Genomic DNA, 22,042 nt, shown 5'->3' with positions numbered 1-22,042 from the left:
CGTTCCTTTCCACTGTTGTCCTGTCTCCTCAGACAGCGTACAATTCTTCTTTTGGCGGGGGTGTTGCCAACGCGCACACGCGCTTCTTTTTCACGCTCTTTTTCCTGGCAGACGGTGAGTCACGCACGTATCTAACATCTGTGCTTACCCCTTCAGAGGTCATTCTAGGCTGCGTGTGACACGCATACCTTCATTCTTGTGTTACTGGGTGCCACAGCGTAGTGCAGGTTTTTTTTTCCGCACACGTGGTCTAGGAGGGGTTGCGTGCACGTCATCTCCCTTTTTTGGGCTTCCTGTGCGTTGCGTGACCCGTCATCTTTCCCCAGGGGTCACATTCAGCCTTGCTAGAGCACTAGGGTACAATTACCATCTGGTACCCAACCCCTTTGACCCCCAATTGCCCAGGACAATAGTTTACAGCCGCACATTAACATCAGTGCCATGGTTGGGAGGCGAGGAATCCGTAAAGGTGGCAAAGGTGGACGAGCCACAAGTGGTGGCCGTGGTGGATCCGGTAGGGGATGTGGTCGTTACTTGCAGGGTGACCCTGTCCCCCCATGTGTGGAGGACCAGTCAAGGGCACCTATAATCCCCCCCCACCCCTCTGGTTGAGGCTGATGTGGCTTGTGGCACCAGACCTGGCTGACTCCATGGCTGACTTCCAGGTCAGCAGGCCTATGACACGTGCGCTGGTGCACGTTGATGTCATCAGGCCACGTGGATCAGGGGCAGCAAGGTCATCTGCTGCCCCAAGTAGGCAGGGTGGAGAGGCTGCAGGGGCAGCTGCGGCTCCATCCACCCCAGCTCTCACACACCCAGCCAGGACAGTGTCGGTCCTAGTCCATCCTGCTGACATTCCCCCTGACACCATTACACTTGAACCAATGCCTGCACCAACTCCCATGCTGAGTGTGCAATCCTACACTCCTCATACAGAGTCCACCAGGGCTCCTGCCCCTAGTGTCCAGAGCGGCGTAGGACACTCAGGATCACCACCACCTTCCAAGCGGAAGAGGAAGAGTGCTCGTCCGGCACAGGCTGATGCCCCAGACACGGCTACACAGTCCGGCCCGTCGAGGAAGCCCAGCTTCACGGATGCCGAACTGAATGCACTTGTTGAGTATGTGTCCGCACATGATAACGAAATGGTCATTGTTGCAGGATCAAAGACCACACCTGCACAATGCCAGGCACACTGGCAGACCGTTGCGGACATCGTAAGTGCCCTTGGAATCGTGAGGCGCACAGCCAATGATTGCTATAAGTGCTGGAATGACCTAAAGCGCAGGGCAAAGAATAAGCTGACCTCAAGTCATGCCGCAACTCTAGTGACTGGAGGTGGGTCTCCCGTAGAAGACATGGAACTCACTCCACATGAGTCAGTCGCTGGGACCTACGTCACGGAGGAACAGATCCAAGGCATGGGAGATCTGCCTGATTATGAGGCATTGTCCGGTGAGTGCACATGCATGTGTGTGTCATCCATGTGCATGGTGTGTGTGTGAGGGCTTCTGTTTGTGTGCCAGGTGAGGGTGTGTGCGCCTGAGTCATTTGGGTCACCCATGTGCTTCATGCAATACATTCTGCACAGCAGCATTTGGCCATAGCAGTATCCCTTCTGCCAACAGTAGACATCTAGCCCAACAGCACGCCAGTTGCCCTTGAAGTGTCACCTTGCCACAACATTGTTGCTTATTTTTCTCTGTTCATTCAGGCAGATTGTTTGCATTCCACCACTTTTACTAGGCATTTCTCAGTCCTCTAGTCACACGTCTGACATGGCTATGGTAAAGTGGAGTGACTTTGTTACCTGGATATCATTTGTTTAGACATGTCCCTGTGCAATCGGACCATTTTGGACTGGCAGCTCCAGGTGAAAAATCAGACCTGTTTGAATTAGAAAAGCTATTACATGAGGGAACTGGACTGAATGAATAAGTGCTGCCCTCCTCTCCATCTTCACTCAATAGCAATGGTACATGCCATCTGTGTGATGGCATGTGTATTTCACCTGGCAATCACAGGCCAATGTGTGATGCCACTGCCAGGCAGCATGCAGAAAATGTGTTCATCTTCCATCTTGGTGTCATCAGTGTGTGCCATTTGCCTACCCTTCATACGCAGTGAGGGTGCATGCATGGGAGGGTTTTAGTCATGTGGGACATGTGTCAATCAAGTACTGGTTCTGTTGCTTCTCAGCCCTCATTGTGTGCCATGGTGCTAATGCCTGTTTCCATTTGTTTGCTTTTATGTCTTTGCAGGGGAAGACGCACCTGATACTGCTGGGGTTGTGGAGATGGTGCAGACCCAGGAGGGGTCTGAGGGCCGACCGACCACCAGTGAGGGACGTGGTGTGGTGGTGGGTGAGAACCCACAACTGCTGCAGGTCGTGCTCTCAAGCGGTGTCTCTGGCTGCACCTCCCCCGAGCTGTACTCAGGTGTTGATTTGGATGATGAGACCTACGTGCCGTCGCAGGTGAGTGTTCCTGGGAGGGATTCTGTTCTGTCCCACCCACCTGCACCAGGGTCAGAACCCTCAATGGGGATGTCAGTGTAGGCAGCTACGCCTTTGGTGGTTACGGATGCAGGGTCACACTCCGCGACATATGATCCTGTTCCTGGGCCAGCAGATCAGAGGGGGAATGCAGTCCTGCAGCCTCAGGCAGTGCCGGCGCAACAAGGCGCAGTTCGCCTTGCTCCAGACAGGTGTGGTGCCCGCCGACGTGGTGGCCGTACGCCACCTGGCAATACCGCATGGGAGCAATCCATTTACGGTATGGCAACCCAACAGGCAGCATCATCAGAGATGATGGCTCAGGCCATGGATAGGGTGGCCACTTCCATTGTCCCCCCCGAAAGGCTGATGGAGCGACTACAGCAGGCAACCGACTCCATCTGCCAGTCACACAGGGAGGACATGTTGGCGTCCAACAGGGACAGGCGGGCGGCACTGGCGACTCTGCAGGAAGCCATCTCCATAGAGTTCCAGGGCCACAGGGAAGCCCTGAGGCTGGAACTCCTTCACCTCAGGACGACTCTTGTTGAGCTTGAGGCTTCAACAAACCGAAGGACAGAACAGCAGCTGGAGCGTCTCACCCGTACGCTCTCAGCTGAGATGCAGGCAACTAGGGCAGAGGTCCGGGCATCCCGTGAGTTGTTGCATGGGGACCTCCGCACACTCCTCCTCCAGAACGAGACCTACCACACCCGCATGCTTGCAGCCATGGAGGAATAGACTAGGGCCTTGCGTGGGCTGCCTCCCATAGTGCCACCACCTCCGGATGCAGCTGTACAGGGTGATAATACCGACAGCAGTGATACTCCCACAATAGGGTAGCCGTGTGGGCCATGAGCCCATGGAGGTGTTTTTTTTCCGCAAGATCCACACAGGTGGGTTTTGGTGTGCACCCTGTCCTCGGACCTCCTGGGTGGCCTCCCCAACCCCCCCCCCGGGCCCATTAATGGCCATTTTTTATTTTTTTTATTTATTTTTTTTTTTGGGACAGTGTGTTGCCTTGTGTGGCCCCCGTGGGCATACGCTGCATTGTGGCTGGGCACATGCAGGCTTGTCATGTATTTGGTTCAGATGCTTGGGTTTTTGTCACACACACCCCTCCTGCTTCCCGTTTCCATGGGCTTGCAAAGGGTGTGCCCAAGTGACATTGACGTACATGGTGACATTGGACTCCCACTACATGTGTGGGTAGTCTAGTCAATACTGTGTATACATTCCTAGTGCATATTGCTGTTGTGTTGTACACTGCATGTTGCATTGATGTGTAACTCATCATCCATGTCTACCTCCTAATTTGCAGGTCCTTTCCTCATGTCTACACAAGGCCCTCTACTTTGGAGATGGGGTCCATGTTGGCAGCAGTGCACCTACAACTCTACATGGCGGGAACACTGTACAGTTGGAAGTGGTGGGAGTGCAGGCATTTCCAGGTGGTGAGACTACTCATTCCTTACATTCGTAATGTCATGTTAATGGTAGTTTTGAGGGTCAGTAGCTGATAAGTGTTATTGCTAAATACCTGCTCAAGTGTGTTGTTGGTCCTGCATTACTGTGAGCATTTCAGGTGTGGCGAGTTTCAATTAGGGACACTGTACTTTGTGACACTTGTGTGATGTTGTGGGGATTACTTTGTTTACCTGCACATAGCATGACATGGCACGGTGTGTCGTGTGGCGGTTCTGGGGATGGGTTGGGTGACATGGCACTGTCCTCATGTTGATTTTGCAAGTGGGTATTCATTTTAGCTGCATGAATGTGTTTTTTCACGAAACTGCATTGGTGGTGTCTGTGTAGGTAGGGATGCACACATTGTAACACTTCCAGGTGAACAATCTCAGGCTGATATGGTTTTGACGATTGATTCGCCAGACATTCAGGATAGGTGTCAGGTTGAGTCATCATTGATTGTCAGATGGTATGTGCCAGGGCAGTGTGCACTCCACAGGGGTGTGATTTCTATGTGAAGTAATTAGCCACTAGCTGTGTACGGGCTGCCTCCCCCCGTGCCCTTTCCCCTCCCATGCGCAGCGGGCGTGCATGTGGTTGGGGATGTGGGGGCACCACCATGTCCACGGCCAGGCCCCGGTGTGTTGCAACGTTGTGCAGGACACATGCTGCCACTATGATCCTGCACACTACTGGGGGAGCGTATAACAGCTGCCCGCCAGAACGGTCAAGGGAGCGAAAGCGTGACTTAAGCACTCTGAATGTGCGCTCCACTATGCCCCGGGTTGCAATGTGGGCTGTGTTATATCTTGGCGTGGTGGGGTTCCGAATTGGCGTCATCATGTGGGGGCTGAGAGGGTAGGCACTGTCCCCTGTGGAGGTGGTGATGGGTATCATTGGTGGGGTTGTGACCTTGCTCAGTATCTGACATGCATGCATGTGCAGTGGCATTCATACTCACCAAGCAGCCATGTATCGCCATGCCGCCCAGCTTCTAGGTCCCGGTTTAGGGTGGACATTCGGTAAATGAAGCTGTCGTGGGAGGACCCGGGATAGTTGGCATATACTGAGGTGATGATTCCCTTGGCATTACATACTACCTGCACGTTGATGGAATGCCAGTGCTTGCGGTTCCTATAGATGTGCTCAGATGCCCTGGGGGGACGTAGAGCCACATGGGTGCAGTCGATGGCACCTAGCACTTTGGGGAATCGTGCCACACCGTAAAAATCCAGGGCGGCAGCATGCCTTTCTGCAGGTGTTCTGGGCAGGTATATGTGCCTGCGGACTGATGGGCGTGCAGTGATGATGTTCAAGACCTGGTGTAGGCAGCATGACTGCGTGGCCTGTGACACCCCACCCACTATGGCACTTGTCCGCTGAAATGATCCAGTGGCTAAGAAGTGCAGTACATTGAGGACCTTCTCCAGGGGGCTGAGTGCTTGGGAGCACAGGGTGGGTGATGTGAGGTCATCCTCCCACTCACTCACCAGGTCCAGTATTATGTGTGGTGGAAACCTGTACCTCCCATACACCTGGTCATCAGGCATCCCGAAAAGGCTGGTTCTGGGTGTGAAAATTCTGGCCCTGACTATCCTCCTCCTCCTCCTTTGGTAGCCCACGGCCACTACTGCTAGGAACGGTATATTCATCCTGGCGTCTGAGCTTGTTAGTTTTTTGCGTGCAAATTTATGCGTCGCGGGTCGACGTATGCCTGCTTCCTACTGGCGTACGTGTTTCTTTGCGCGTGTTGTAGGCGAGCGTGTGAAACTTCCCGCGCACCCCTGAAATCCAGTACCCAGGCCAATAGCGTGTGGAAATTTCCGTGCACCCTGGAATACACGTGCGCTGATGTACTCGCGTGTGTAAGTGCCCGCGCACCCCTGAAATACACGTACATAGGCCAATCGCGTGTACGCGCACTTTTGTCCAATTACACGCGATGACACTCTGAAGTGCAGTCTTTCCACGTGTGCTCCGTCATCACGTGCTATGAGGGAAACACCCGTGCGGGTCACGTCACAAACGCGGTTACGCGCTGAGGGCCTTTGGTCCAATAGAATCGCATATGCGTGCTGACGCGCTTACGCGCTAAGGGCCTTTCCTCGAATTTCACGCTGACGTGCAGGATTTTCACGTGCCAAATCACTCCGTATCAAGCTGGCCACGTGAAAACACACGGAAGACCACGCTCCTGCCCAGAAGGCCGAATTACTGCACCCCAGTGCCCCGAGCAGCCTCCCACGTGCCATCTGCTGGTGCCTGCCTGCCTGCCTGCCTGCTGCCACCGTGCCCTGCCATTTGGTGCCTGCACATCAGCCATCTGCAGGGGTCCAGTTGCTGTGTCCACCCCTGCTGGAACAGAAGACTCCCGACTGGGATAACATCGCTCCACAGCCCAGCCCCAGGACCCAGTTGCCCACCCACTCCTACCTCTGGGGTTGCCATGTCGGGCACTTCGACATCTGGCACCAGTGGCAACCCCAGGCCAGAGGGGCAGAGGGGCACCAGCTTCACTGCCACCGAAGTTGGTGTCCTGGTGGAGCATGTCCTGGGGCAGTATGATGCCCTCTTTGGATCGTCCTGCATCAGCAAGGAAGGACGGGAGAGGATCTCGGCCGACTGTGTGGTTGCCATCAACGCGGAGGGGGTGGCAACCCGCGACGTCCAGAAGATCAAGAAGCGCTGGGAGGACTTGAGGTCCAGGACCCTCGTGAAGGCCCGGCGCCTCGTGGAGGGGGGCCGGGGCCGCATGAGTTCCATCCAGATGAGGGTCCTGGAACGTGTACGCCCAGCGCTCCACGCCCAGATCCTTGAGAGGGAGACCCGTCTGGAGTCGAGCGGTAAGTGGCCAAGCATTGCTGTGTGAGACAGGGCATGTTGCGGTGTGCTGGTTGTCTGATACTTGCCTGTATGTGTGACATAGGCCATGTACGCAAGTATGTGTGCAGGGACATCATGGTAATGCATGTGCGACCAGTGATGTGTGAACCACATGGTTGTTGCATGTGTTTAAATGCGACATGGGGAGCCCTATGCAGATTTTACACATGAGAGCATGCCAGTCTCTGTTCCTGGACATGGGTGGGGGTGAGGGATGGGTGCTGATGCCAAGTACATATATGGTAGCCATGTCTGTGTGCCTGACCTGCGTGTCTGTGACTTGTGAATGCCATGGATGCATGACACATGTGTGTGACAATGCACAGATTCACTGATGCAGCCTAGTTATCCTTGTATCCGCTGTGTTTGGGGTGTATGAGGTCAGATGGATGTGACTGAGGTGAAGTGTGTGCATGTGATAGGCATGACCCATGATGCATGTGAGTTCCATATCATTGTATGTTTCAAGAGTCCATTGGACATGTATGGAAATGTCCATGGCATGCACCATGCCTGTTACTGTGTGTGTTTTGCCTGGACTGACCCATGTGTTGCGGAGGGACATGAGGGAAGTGTACTTTGACAGTGGTATTCATCTGCTATTGCTTCTTGTCTAGGGGACCATTGTACAGTAGCCTGATGCTTGTGTTCTATGTCTCCCTCTACGCAGCGGCTAGTGAAGAAGAGGGCGGAGACGGCGCTGTGGAGCAAGGCGGCGGGGATGCCCCCACGGCTGCAGCGGAAGGGGTGGGTGAGCCCCCACAGGGGCCTGCTACGGCGGAAGATGGTGAGGAGCCATCCAGGTTGGTGGTTTCCACAGAGGAGGAGGAGTCCGCCACTGAGGCACACATGGGGCCTGGTGGGGGCATCCCTGCTGGTGCAAGTGGTGCAGTCCAGGGGCAGGGGCAGGAGGCAGCACAGGTCACCGTGGAGGGGCCTGTGCATGTCGCTGTCCCTGACCCTGTGAGTGCACCATCATGCACCAGCAGGGATGCCCTGTCCCAGGCCCGTCCGCAGGTAGAGGGGATGTCCATGTCACCTGACTCCCCTCCACCTGTGGACGAGGGGACCCGTGGCCGTATGGAGAAGGTCCTGATTGGGGTCGCGATGCGCGCGGGTGCAATTCGTGATGATGTGCGTGCTTCCCGGGAGGAGCATGCACGTCATCACGAAGAGCACCATGCCGACGTGGCCCAATTGGGATCTTCCATGTTCGGGGGTTTCCTGCATGTGTCGGCCAATCTGGCGGCCCTCTCCTCCTCTGTGGAGGCTATACGCCGGTCGTTCTCCTTGCCGTCTTCCGGCCCAGATGCCACCAGGGCCCCCTGTGGACCTGCCCTGACCAATGCAGCCAGCTCAGTGGGGATCCCATCCCTGCCACAGTCGGGAGTCGGAGGTCCAGCAGGGGTGGACACCACAGCAACTGTACCCCAGCAGATGGAGGATGTGCCGGCATCATCAGGCAGGGCACGTGCACGACGGCGTCGGTGGATTCCATCAGCCTGGATGCCGTCGTGCTGGCAGAGGCAGTTGCGTCGGAGGCAGCAGCAGAGTCAACGTGGGAGGCATCATGGCTCGGGGCCATCAACATCAGAGGGGCAGGCATCGGCCGGAGGGCAGGAGGACCCAGGACAGGAAGTGTCTTCCGTGTGGCTGCGGTTGGGCCAGCAGATAGGTGCGGAGCGGCGGCGGGCGGAAGAGGCGCGGCTCACGATGGTCAGGGCGGAGAACTTCATACGGAGGGCCCTGAGGCGGGCCGAGTGCCTCGAGGCAATCCCCAGGGGGTTGGAGGAGCAGATGGCGTCGTCCCTGCGGACCCTCGGGCCATGGAACAGGACCACCTCCGGGACATAGATGAGGAGTTTGATGATGCCCTGGCCCGGAACACCACGGAGTGAGCCGCTGGACTTGCCCGCCGCCTTTGTATATAGTTCTTTAGTTTTAGGTTTCCTTTGTTTCTTCTTATGATTTGGAGTCGACGGACACTGCTCCACTTTTTGTATATAGTTGCATTTTAGTTAGGGTTTTTTGTAGGTTTCCTTTGTTCAGTTGGGCTCATGGACCCTTGGATGTTTTGTACATAGTTCTTCATTGGATTGTTTTATTATTTTTTTTTTTTATTTATTCACCCTGGAGCAATGGTCTTTGCATTTATTTTTCTCTCTCGGATTGATTTTATTTTTAATGTGACTTTGGACAACATTTTTTTGGATTTGGATTTGTAGTTTTGATTTTTTTGGACGGACATGCAGCTTATCTTTTTTTCATTGCCATTGTAGTTTGTTTCATTTCATTTGCATTCAATTTTCTTTAATAAAATTTTGTTTTCATACTTCACTGTGTGGTATCATCTCATTGGTTTCATGCATGTCATGTTGGGTGTTTTCCCATTCAATTGCAACCATTGTGTGTGAAGGACATGGGTTCATTTGCTTTATGAACATTGGGGGTGTAACATGTAATTTCCATTTCCATGTGGGTGAATGGGTTACTTGGTAGGGCCTTTTGGCTGTGGAGGCTGACCATAACGCACATGTTTGGGGATTGTGAGGACCTGGGTGCAGGGGGACATGAGTGGGGGCCTGGTGGAGGGTGCCCTGCACTGCTGGGGGGTGGGGGTGGTGGGAGACATGAGTGGGGGCCTGGTGGAGGGTGCCCCTGGATGCTGGCGGGTGGGGGTGCAGGGGGACATGAGTGGGGGCCTGGTGGAGGGTGCCCCTGCAACGTTGTGCAGGACACATGCTGCCACTATGATCCTGCACACTACTGGGGGAGCGTATAACAGCTGCCCGCCAGAACGGTCAAGGGAGCGAAAGCGTGACTTAAGCACTCTGAATGTGCGCTCCACTATGCCCCGGGTTGCAATGTGGGCTGTGTTATATCTTGGCGTGGTGGGGTTCCGAATTGGCGTCATCATGTGGGGGCTGAGAGGGTAGGCACTGTCCCCTGTGGAGGTGGTGATGGGTATCATTGGTGGGGTTGTGACCTTGCTCAGTATCTGACATGCATGCATGTGCAGTGGCATTCATACTCACCAAGCAGCCATGTATCGCCATGCCGCCCAGCTTCTAGGTCCCGGTTTAGGGTGGACATTCGGTAAATGAAGCTGTCGTGGGAGGACCCGGGATAGTTGGCATATACTGAGGTGATGATTCCCTTGGCATTACATACTACCTGCACGTTGATGGAATGCCAGTGCTTGCGGTTCCTATAGATGTGCTCAGATGCCCTGGGGGGACGTAGAGCCACATGGGTGCAGTCGATGGCACCTAGCACTTTGGGGAATCGTGCCACACCGTAAAAATCCAGGGCGGCAGCATGCCTTTCTGCAGGTGTTCTGGGCAGGTATATGTGCCTGCGGACTGATGGGCGTGCAGTGATGATGTTCAAGACCTGGTGTAGGCAGCATGACTGCGTGGCCTGTGACACCCCACCCACTATGGCACTTGTCCGCTGAAATGATCCAGTGGCTAAGAAGTGCAGTACATTGAGGACCTTCTCCAGGGGGCTGAGTGCTTGGGAGCACAGGGTGGGTGATGTGAGGTCATCCTCCCACTCACTCACCAGGTCCAGTATTATGTGTGGTGGAAACCTGTACCTCCCATACACCTGGTCATCAGGCATCCCGAAAAGGCTGGTTCTGGGTGTGAAAATTCTGGCCCTGACTATCCTCCTCCTCCTCCTTTGGTAGCCCACGGCCACTACTGCTAGGAACGGTATATTCATCCTGGCGTCTGAGCTTGTTAGTTTTTTGCGTGCAAATTTATGCGTCGCGGGTCGACGTATGCCTGCTTCCTACTGGCGTACGTGTTTCTTTGCGCGTGTTGTAGGCGAGCGTGTGAAACTTCCCGCGCACCCCTGAAATCCAGTACCCAGGCCAATAGCGTGTGGAAATTTCCGTGCACCCTGGAATACACGTGCGCTGATGTACTCGCGTGTGTAAGTGCCCGCGCACCCCTGAAATACACGTACATAGGCCAATCGCGTGTACGCGCACTTTTGTCCAATTACACGCGATGACACTCTGAAGTGCAGTCTTTCCACGTGTGCTCCGTCATCACGTGCTATGAGGGAAACACCCGTGCGGGTCACGTCACAAACGCGGTTACGCGCTGAGGGCCTTTGGTCCAATAGAATCGCATATGCGTGCTGACGCGCTTACGCGCTAAGGGCCTTTCCTCGAATTTCACGCTGACGTGCAGGATTTTCACGTGCCAAATCACTCCGTATCAAGCTGGCCACGTGAAAACACACGGAAGACCACGCTCCTGCCCAGAAGGCCGAATTACTGCACCCCAGTGCCCCGAGCAGCCTCCCACGTGCCATCTGCTGGTGCCTGCCTGCCTGCCTGCCTGCTGCCACCGTGCCCTGCCATTTGGTGCCTGCACATCAGCCATCTGCAGGGGTCCAGTTGCTGTGTCCACCCCTGCTGGAACAGAAGACTCCCGACTGGGATAACATCGCTCCACAGCCCAGCCCCAGGACCCAGTTGCCCACCCACTCCTACCTCTGGGGTTGCCATGTCGGGCACTTCGACATCTGGCACCAGTGGCAACCCCAGGCCAGAGGGGCAGAGGGGCACCAGCTTCACTGCCACCGAAGTTGGTGTCCTGGTGGAGCATGTCCTGGGGCAGTATGATGCCCTCTTTGGATCGTCCTGCATCAGCAAGGAAGGACGGGAGAGGATCTCGGCCGACTGTGTGGTTGCCATCAACGCGGAGGGGGTGGCAACCCGCGACGTCCAGAAGATCAAGAAGCGCTGGGAGGACTTGAGGTCCAGGACCCTCGTGAAGGCCCGGCGCCTCGTGGAGGGGGGCCGGGGCCGCATGAGTTCCATCCAGATGAGGGTCCTGGAACGTGTACGCCCAGCGCTCCACGCCCAGATCCTTGAGAGGGAGACCCGTCTGGAGTCGAGCGGTAAGTGGCCAAGCATTGCTGTGTGAGACAGGGCATGTTGCGGTGTGCTGGTTGTCTGATACTTGCCTGTATGTGTGACATAGGCCATGTACGCAAGTATGTGTGCAGGGACATCATGGTAATGCATGTGCGACCAGTGATGTGTGAACCACATGGTTGTTGCATGTGTTTAAATGCGACATGGGGAGCCCTATGCAGATTTTACACATGAGAGCATGCCAGTCTCTGTTCCTGGACATGGGTGGGGGTGAGGGATGGGTGCTGATGCCAAGTACATATATGGTAGCCATGTCTGTGTGCCTGACCTGCGTGTCTGTGACTTGTGAATGCCATGGATGCATGATACATGTGTGTGACAATGCACAGATTCACTGATGCAGCCTAGTTATCCTTGTATCCGCTGTGTTTGGGGTGTATGAGGTCAGATGGATGTGACTGAGGTGAAGTGTGTGCATGTGATAGGCATGACCCATGATGCATGTGAGTTCCATATCATTGTATGTTTCAAGAGTCCATTGGACATGTATGGAAATGTCCATGGCATGCACCATGCCTGTTACTGTGTGTGTTTTGCCTGGACTGACCCATGTGTTGCGGAGGGACATGAGGGAAGTGTACTTTGACAGTGGTATTCATCTGCTATTGCTTCTTGTCTAGGGGACCATTGTACAGTAGCCTGATGCTTGTGTTCTATGTCTCCCTCTACGCAGCGGCTAGTGAAGAAGAGGGCGGAGACGGCGCTGTGGAGCAAGGCGGCGGGGATGCCCCCACGGCTGCAGCGGAAGGGGTGGGTGAGCCCCCACAGGGGCCTGCTACGGCGGAAGATGGTGAGGAGCCATCCAGGTTGGTGGTTTCCACAGAGGAGGAGGAGTCCGCCACTGAGGCACACATGGGGCCTGGTGGGGGCATCCCTGCTGGTGCAAGTGGTGCAGTCCAGGGGCAGGGGCAGGAGGCAGCACAGGTCACCGTGGAGGGGCCTGTGCATGTCGCTGTCCCTGACCCTGTGAGTGCACCATCATGCACCAGCAGGGATGCCCCGTCCCAGGCCCGTCCGCAGGTAGAGGGGATGTCCATGTCACCTGACTCCCCTCCACCTGTGGACGAGGGGACCCGTGGCCGTATGGAGAAGGTCCTGATTGGGGTCGCGATGCGCGCGGGTGCAATTCGTGATGATGTGCGTGCTTCCCGGGAGGAGCATGCACGTCATCACGAAGAGCACCATGCCGACGTGGCCCAATTGGGATCTTCCATGTTCGGGGGTTTCCTGCATGTGTCGGCCAATCTGGCGGCCCTCTCCTCCTCTGTGGAGGCTATACGCCGGTCGTTCTCCTTGCCGTCTTCCGGCCCAGATGCCACCAGGGCCCCCTGTGGACCTGCCCTGACCAATGCAGCCAGCTCGGTGGGGATCCCATCCCTGCCACAGTCGGGAGTCGGAGGTCCAGCAGGGGTGGACACCACAGCAACTGTACCCCAGCAGATGGAGGATGTGCCGGCATCATCAGGCAGGGCACGTGCACGACGGCGTCGGTGGATTCCATCAGCCTGGATGCCGTCGTGCTGGCAGAGGCAGTTGCGTCGGAGGCAGCAGCAGAGTCAACGTGGGAGGCATCATGGCTCGGGGCCATCAACATCAGAGGGGCAGGCATCGGCCGGAGGGCAGGAGGACCCAGGACAGGAAGTGTCTTCCGTGTGGCTGCGGTTGGGCCAGCAGATAGGTGCGGAGCGGCGGCGGGTGGAAGAGGCGCGGCTCACGATGGTCAGGGCGGAGAACTTCATACGGAGGGCCCTGAGGCGGGCCGAGTGCCTCGAGGCAATCCCCAGGGGGTTGGAGGAGCAGATGGCGTCGTCCCTGCGGACCCTCGGGCCATGGAACAGGACCACCTCCGGGACATAGATGAGGAGTTTGATGATGCCCTGGCCCGGAACACCACGGAGTGAGCCGCTGGACTTGCCCGCCGCCTTTGTATATAGTTCTTTAGTTTTAGGTTTCCTTTGTTTCTTCTTATGATTTGGAGTCGACGGACACTGCTCCACTTTTTGTATATAGTTGCATTTTAGTTAGGGTTTTTTGTAGGTTTCCTTTGTTCAGTTGGGCTCATGGACCCTTGGATGTTTTGTACATAGTTCTTCATTGGATTGTTTTATTATTTTTTTTTTTTATTTATTCACCCTGGAGCAATGGTCTTTGCATTTATTTTTCTCTCTCGGATTGATTTTATTTTTAATGTGACTTTGGACAACATTTTTTTGGATTTGGATTTGTAGTTTTGATTTTTTTGGACGGACATGCAGCTTATCTTTTTTTCATTGCCATTGTAGTTTGTTTCATTTCATTTGCATTCAATTTTCTTTAATAAAATTTTGTTTTCATACTTCACTGTGTGGTATCATCTCATTGGTTTCATGCATGTCATGTTGGGTGTTTTCCCATTCAATTGCAACCATTGTGTGTGAAGGACATGGGTTCATTTGCTTTATGAACATTGGGGGTGTAACATGTAATTTCCATTTCCATGTGGGTGAATGGGTTACTTGGTAGGGCCTTTTGGCTGTGGAGGCTGACCATAACGCACATGTTTGGGGATTGTGAGGACCTGGGTGCAGGGGGACATGAGTGGGGGCCTGGTGGAGGGTGCCCTGCACTGCTGGGGGGTGGGGGTGGTGGGAGACATGAGTGGGGGCCTGGTGGAGGGTGCCCCTGGATGCTGGCGGGTGGGGGTGCAGGGGGACATGAGTGGGGGCCTGGTGGAGGGTGCCCCTGCACTGCTGGGGGGTGGGGGTGGTGGGAGACGTGAGTGGGGGCCTGGTGGTGCTGCCCCTGCACTGCTGGGGGTGGGGGTGGTGGGAGACATGAGTTGGACATGAGTGGGGGCCTGGTGGTGCTGCCCCTGCACTGCTGGGGGGTGGGGGTGATAGGGGCCATGAGTGGGGGCCTGGTGGAGGGTGCCCTGCACTGCTGGGGGGTGGGGGTGATAGGGGCCATGAGTGGGGGCCTGGTGGAGGGTGCCCCTGGATGCTGGGGGGTGGGGGTGCAGGGGGACATGAGTGGGGGCCTGGTGGAGGGTGCCCTGCACTGCTGGGGGGTGGGGGTGGTGGGAGACATGAGTGGGGGCCTGGTGGAGGGTGCCCCTGCACTGCTGGGGGGTGGGGGTGGTGGGAGACATGAGTTGGACATGAGTGGGGGCCTGGTGGTGCTGCCCCTGCACTGCTGGGGGGTGGGGGTGGTGGGAGACATGAGTGGGGGCCTGGTGGAGGGTGCCCCTGGATGCTGGGGGTGGGGGTGCAGGGGGACATGAGTGGGGGCCTGGTGGAGGGTGCCCTGCAAAGCTGGGGGGTGGGGGTGATAGGGGACATGAGTGGGGGCCTGGTGGAGGGTGCCCCTGGATGCTGGGGGTGGGGGTGCAGGGGGACATGAGTGGGGGCCTGGTGGAGGGTGCCCTGGATGCTGGGGGGTGGGGGTGCAGGGGGACATGAGTTGGACATGAGTGGGGGCCTGGTGGAGGGTGCCCTGCACTGCTGGGGGGTGGAGGTGGTGGGAGACATGAGTGGGGGCCTGGTGGAGGGTGCTCCTGCACTGCTGGGGGGTGGGGGTGGTGGGAGACCTGAGTCGGACATGAGTGGGGGCCTGGTGGTGCTGCCCCTGCACTGCTGGGGTGTGGGGGTGGTGGGAGACATGAGTGGGGGCCTGGTGGAGGGTGCCCCTGGATGCTGGGGGTGGGGGTGCAGGGGACATGAGTGGGGGCCTGGTGGAGGGTGCCCTGCACTGCTGGGGGGTGGGGGTGATAGGGGACATGAGTGGGGGCCTGGTGGAGGGTGCCCCTGGATGCTGGGGGGTGGGGGTGCAGGGGGACATGAGTGGGGGCCTGGTGGAGGGTGCCCCTGCACTGCTGGGGGGTGGGGGTGGTGGGAGACATGAGTTGGACATGAGTGGGAACCTGGTGGTGCTGCCCCTGCACTGCTGGGGGGTGGGGGTGGTGGGAGACATGAGTGGGGGCCTGGTGGAGGGTGCCCCTGGATGCTAGGGGGTGGGGGTGATGGGAGACATGAGTGGGGGCCTGGTGGAGGGTGCCCCTGGATGCTGGGGGGTGGGGGTGCAAGGGGCCATGAGTGGGGGCCTGGTGGAGGGTGCCCCTGCACTGCTGTGGGGTGGGGGTGGTGGGAGACATGAGTTGGACATGAGTGGGGGGCCTGGTGGTGCTGCCCCTGCACTGTTGGGGGTGGGGGTGATAGGGGCCATGAGTGGGGGCCTGGTGGAGGGTGCCCTGCACTGCTGGGGGGTGGGGGTGATAGTGGCCATGAGTGGGGGCCTGGTGGAGGGTGCCCCTGGATTCTGGGGGGTGTGGGTGCAGGGGGACATGAGTGGGGGCCTAGTGGAGGGTGCCCCTGCACTGCTGGGGGGTGGGGGTGGTGGGAGACATGAGTTGGACATGAGTGGGGGCCTGGTGGTGCTGCCCCTGCACTGCTGGGGGTTGGGGGTGATAGGGACCATGAGTGGGGGCCTGGTGGAGGGTGCCCTGCACTGCTGGGGGGTGGGGGTGATAGGGGCCATGAGTGGGGGCCTGGTGGAGGGTGCCCCTGGATGCTGGGGGTGGGGGTGCAGGGGGACATGAGTGGGGGCCTGGTGGAGGGTGCCCTGCACTGCTGGGGGGTGGGGGTGATAGGGGACATGAGTGGGGGCCTGGTGGAGGGTGCCCCTGGATGCTGGGGGGTGGGGGTGCGGGGGACATGAGTGGGGGCCTGGTGGAGGGTGCCCTGGATGCTGGGGGGTGGGGGTGCAGGGGGACATGAGTTGGACATGAGTGGGGGCCTGGTGGAGGGTGCCCTGCACTGCTGGGGGGTGGAGGTGGTGGGAGACATGAGTGGGGGCCTGGTGGAGGGTGCCCCTGCACTGCTGGGGGGTGGGGGTGGTGGGAGACCTGAGTCGGACATGAGTGGGGGCCTGGTGGTGCTGCCCCTGCACTGCTGGGGTGTGGGGGTGGTGGGAGACATGAGTGGGGGCCTGGTGGAGGGTGCCCCTGGATGCTGGGGGTGGGGGTGCAGGGGACATGAGTGGGGGCCTGGTGGAGGGTGCCCTGCACTGCTGGGGGGTGGGGGTGATAGGGGACATGAGTGGGGGCCTGGTGGAGGGTGCCCCTGGATGCTGGGGGGTGGGGGTGCAGGGGGACATGAGTGGGGGCCTGGTGGAGGGTGCCCCTGCACTGCTGGGGGGTGGGGGTGGTGGGAGACATGAGTTGGACATGAGTGGGAACCTGGTGGTGCTGCCCCTGCACTGCTGGGGGGTGGGGGTGGTGGGAGACATGAGTGGGGGCCTGGTGGAGGGTGCCCCTGGATGCTGGGGGGTGGGGGTGATGGGAGACATGAGTGGGGGCCTGGTGGAGGGTGCCCCTGGATGCTGGGGGGTGGGGGTGCAAGGGGCCATGAGTGGGGGCCTGGTGGAGGGTGCCCCTGCACTGCTGTGGGGTGGGGGTGGTGGGAGACATGAGTTGGACATGAGTGGGGGGCCTGGTGGTGCTGCCCCTGCACTGCTGGGGGTGGGGGTGATAGGGGCCATGAGTGGGGGCCTGGTGGAGGGTGCCCTGCACTGCTGGGGGGTGGGGGTGATAGTGGCCATGAGTGGGGGCCTGGTGGAGGGTGCCCCTGGATTCTGGGGGGTGTGGGTGCAGGGGGACATGAGTGGGGGCCTGGTGGAGGGTGCCCCTGCACTGCTGGGGGGTGGGGGTGGTGGGAGACATGAGTTGGACATGAGTGGGGGCCTGGTGGTGCTGCCCCTGCACTGCTGGGGGGTGGGGGTGATAGGGACCATGAGTGGGGGCCTGGTGGAGGGTGCCCTGCACTGCTGGGGGGTGGGGGTGATAGGGGCCATGAGTGGGGGCCTGGTGGAGGGTGCCCCTGGATGCTGGGGGTGGGGGTGCAGGGGGACATGAGTGGGGGCCTGGTGGAGGGTGCCCTGCACTGCTGGGGGGTGGGGGTGATAGGGGACATGAGTGGGGCCCTGGTGGAGGGTGCCCCTGGATGCTGGGGGGTGGGGATGCGGGGGACATGAGTGGGGGCCTGGTGGAGGGTGCCCTGGATGCTGGGGGTGGGGGTGCAGGGGGACATGAGTTGGACATGAGTGGGGGCCTGGTGGAGGGTGCCCTGCACTGCTGGGGGGTGGAGGTGGTGGGAGACATGAGTGGGGGCCTGGTGGAGGGTGCCCCTGCACTGCTGGGGGGTGGGGGTGGTGGGAGACCTGAGTCGGACATGAGTGGGGGCCTGGTGGTGCTGCCCCTGCACTGCTGGGTTGTGGGGGTGGTGGGAGACATGAGTGGGGGCCTGGTGGAGGGTGCCCCTGGATGCTGGGGGTGGGGGTGCAGGGGACATGAGTGGGGGCCTGGTGGAGGGTGCCCTGCACTGCTGGGGGGTGGGGATGATAGGGGACATGAGTGGGGGCCTGGTGGAGGGTGCCCCTGGATGCTGGGGGTGGGGGTGCAGGGGGACATGAGTGGGGGCCTGGTGGAGGGTGCCCCTGCACTGCTGGGGGGTGGGGGTGGTGGGAGACATGAGTTGGACATGAGTGGGTGCCTGGTGGTGCTGCCCCTGCACTGCTGGGGGGTGGGGGTGGTGGGAGACATGAGTGGGGGCCTGGTGGAGGGTGCCCCTGGATGCTGGGGGGTGGGAGTACAGGGGGACATGAGTGGGGGCCTGGTGGAGGGTGACCTGCACTGCTGGGGGGTGGGGGTGATAGGGGACATGAGTGGGGGCCTGGTGGAGGGTGCCCCTGGATGCTGGGGGGTGGGGGTGCAGGTGGACATGAGTGGGGGCCTGGTGGAGGGTGCCCTGGATGCTGGGGGGTGGGGGTGCAGGGGGACATGCGTTGGACATGAGTGGGGGTCTGGTGGAGGGTGCCCTGCACTGCTGGGGGGTGGGGGTGGTGGGAGACATGAGTGGGGGCCTGGTGGAGGGTGCCCCTGCACTGCTGGGGGGTGGGGGTGGTGGGAGACATGAGTTGGACATGAGTGGGGGCCTGGTGGTGCTGCCCCTGCACTGCTGGGGGGTGGGGGTGGTGGGAGACATGAGTGGGGGCCTGTTGGAGGGTGCCCCTGGATGCTGGGGGGTGGGGGTGCAGGGGGACATGAGTGGGGGCCTGGTGGAGGGTGCCCTGCACTGCTGGGGGGTGGGGGTGATAGGGGACATGAGTGGGGGCCTGGTGGAGGGTGCCCCTGGATGCTGGGGGGTGGGGGTGCAGGGGGACATGAGTAGGGGGCCTGGTGGAGGGTGCCCTGCACTGCTGGGGGGTGGGGGTGGTGGGAGACATGAGTGGGGGCCTGGTGGAGGGTGCCCCTGGATGCTGGGGGGTGGGGGTGATGGGAGACATGAGTGGGGGCCTGGTGGAGGGTGCCCCTGGATGCTGGGGGGTGGGGGTGCAGGGGGCCATGAGTGGGGGCCTGGTGGAGGGTGCCCCTGCACTGCTGGGGGTGGGGGTGGTGGGAGACATGAGTTGGACATGAGTGGGGGCCTGGTGGTGCTGCCCCTGCACTGCTGGGGGGTGGGGGTGATAGGGGCCATGAGTGGGGGCCTGGTGGAGGGTGCCCTGCACTGCTGGGGGGTGGGGGTGATAGGGGCCATGAGTGGGGGCCTGGTGGAGGGTGCCCCTGGATGCTGGGGGGTGGGGGTGCAGGGGGACATGAGTGGGGCCTGGTGGAGGGTGCCCCTGCACTGCTGGGGGGTGGGGGTGGTGGGAGGCATGAGTTGGACATGAGTGGGGGCCTGGTGGTGCTGCCCCTGCACTGCTGGGGGGTGGGGGTGATAGGGGCCATGAGTGGGGGCCTGGTGGAGGGTGCCCTGCACTGCTGGGGGGTGGGGGTGATGGGAGACATGAGTGGGGGCCTGGTGGAGGGTGCCCCTGGATGCTGGGGGGTGGGGGTGCAGGGGGACATGAGTGGGGGCCTGGTGGAGGGTGCCCCTGCACTGCTGGGGGGTGGGGGCGGTGGGAGACATGAGTTGGACATGAGTGGGGTCCTGGTGGTGCTGCCCCTGCACTGCTGGGGGGTGGGGGTGATAGGGGCCATGAGTAGGGGCCTGGTGGAGGGTGCCCCTGGATGCTGGGGGGTGGGGTGCAGGGGGACATGAGTGGGGGCCTGATGGAGGGTGCACCTGCACTGCTGGGGGGTGGGGGTGATAGGGGCCATGAGTGGGGGCCTGGTGGAGGGTGTCCTGCACTGCTGGGGGTGGGGGTGATAGGGGCCATGAGTGGGGGCCTGGTGGAGGGTGCCCCTGGATGCTGGGGGGTGGGGGTGCAGGGGGACATGAGTGGGGGCCTGGTGGAGGGTGCCCCTGCACTGCTGGGGGGTGGGGGTGGTGGGAGACATGAGTGGGGGCCTGGTGGTGCTGCCCCTGCACTGCTGGGGGGTGGGGGTGGTGGGAGACATGAGTTGGACATGAGTGGGGGCCTGGTGGTGCTGCCCCTGCACTGCTGGGGGGTGGGGGTGATAGGGGCCATGAGTGGCGGCCTGGTGGAGGGTGCCCTGCACTGCTGGGGGGTGGGGGTGATAGGGCCATGAATGGGGGCCTGGTGGAGGGTGTCCCTGGATGCTGGGGGGTGGTGGTGCAGGGGGACATGAGTGGGGGCCTGGTGGAGGGTGCCCCTGCACTGCTGGGGGGTGGGGGTGGTGGGAGACATGAGTTGGACATGAGTGGGGGCCTGGTGGTGCTGCCCCTGCACTGCTGGAGGGTGGGGGTGATAGGGGCCATGAGTGGGGGCCCGGTGGAGGGTGCCCTGCACTGCTGGGGGTGGGGGTGATGGGAGACATGAGTGGGGGCCTGGTGGAGGGTGCCCCTGGATGCTGGGGGGTGGGGGTGCAGGGGGACATGAGTGGGGGCCTGGTGGAGGGTGCCCCTGCACTGCTGGGGGTTGGGGGTGGTGGGAGACATGAGTTGGACATGATGGGGGCCTGGTGGTGCTGCCCCTGCACTGCTGGGGGGGGGGGGGTGATAGGGGCCATGAGTGGGGGCCTGGTGGAGGGTGCCCTGCACTGCTGGGGGGTGGGGGTGATGGGAGACATGAGTGGGGGCCTGGTGGAGGGTGCCCCTGGGTGCTGGGGGGTGGGGGTGCAGGGGGACATGAGTGGGGGCCTGGTGGAGGGTGCCCCTGCACTGCTGGGGGGTGGGGGTGGTGGGAGACATGAGTTGGACATGAGTGGGGGCCTGGTGGTGCTGCCCCTGCACAGCTGGGTGGGGGTGATAGAGGCCATGAGTGGGGGCCTGGTGGAGGGTGCCCCTGGATGCTGGGGGGTGGGGGTGCAGGGGGACATGAGTGGGGGCCTGGTGGAGGGTGCCCCTGCACTGCTGGGGGGTGGGGGTGATAGGGGCCATGAGTGGGGGCCTGGTGGAGGGTGCCCCTGGATGCTGGGGGGTGGGGGTGCAAGGGGCCATGAGTGGGGGCCTGGTGGAGGGTGCCCCTGCACTGCTGTGGGGTGGGGGTGGTGGGAGACATGAGTTGGACATGAGTGGGGGGCCTGGTGGTGCTGCCCCTGCACTGCTGGGGGTGGGGGTGATAGGGGCCATGAGTGGGGGCCTGGTGGAGGGTGCCCTGCACTGCTGGGGGGTGGGGGTGATAGTGGCCATGAGTGGGGGCCTGGTGGAGGGTGCCCCTGGATTCTGGGGGGTGTGGGTGCAGGGGGACATGAGTGGGGGCCTGGTGGAGGGTGCCCCTGCACTGCTGGGGGGTGGGGGTGGTGGGAGACATGAGTTGGACATGAGTGGGGCCTGGTGGTGCTGCCCCTGCACTGCTGGGGGTTGGGGGTGATAGGGACCATGAGTGGGGGCCTGGTGGAGGGTGCCCTGCACTGCTGGGGGGTGGGGGTGATAGGGGCCATGAGTGGGGGCCTGGTGGAGGGTGCCCCTGGATGCTGGGGGTGGGGGTGCAGGGGGACATGAGTGGGGGCCTGGTGGAGGGTGCCCTGCACTGCTGGGGGGTGGGGGTGATAGGGGACATGAGTGGGGGCCTGGTGGAGGGTGCCCCTGGATGCTGGGGGGTGGGGATGCGGGGGACATGAGTGGGGGCCTGGTGGAGGGTGCCCTGGATGCTGGGGGTGGGGGTGCAGGGGGACATGAGTTGGACATGAGTGGGGGCCTGGTGGAGGGTGCCCTGCACTGCTGGGGGGTGGAGGTGGTGGGAGACATGAGTGGGGGCCTGGTGGAGGGTGCCCCTGCACTGCTGGGGGGTGGGGGTGGTGGGAGACCTGAGTCGGACATGAGTGGGGGCCTGGTGGTGCTGCCCCTGCACTGCTGGGTTGTGGGGGT

The sequence above is a fragment of the Ambystoma mexicanum genome, chromosome 2q, assembly GCF_040938575.1.
Source record: "Ambystoma mexicanum isolate Mex_15411 chromosome 2q, UKY_AmexF1_1, whole genome shotgun sequence".
NCBI lineage: Eukaryota > Metazoa > Chordata > Amphibia > Caudata > Ambystomatidae > Ambystoma > Ambystoma mexicanum.
The sequence above is the reverse complement of the archived record's forward strand: the minus strand, read 5'-3'. Positions refer to the sequence as shown.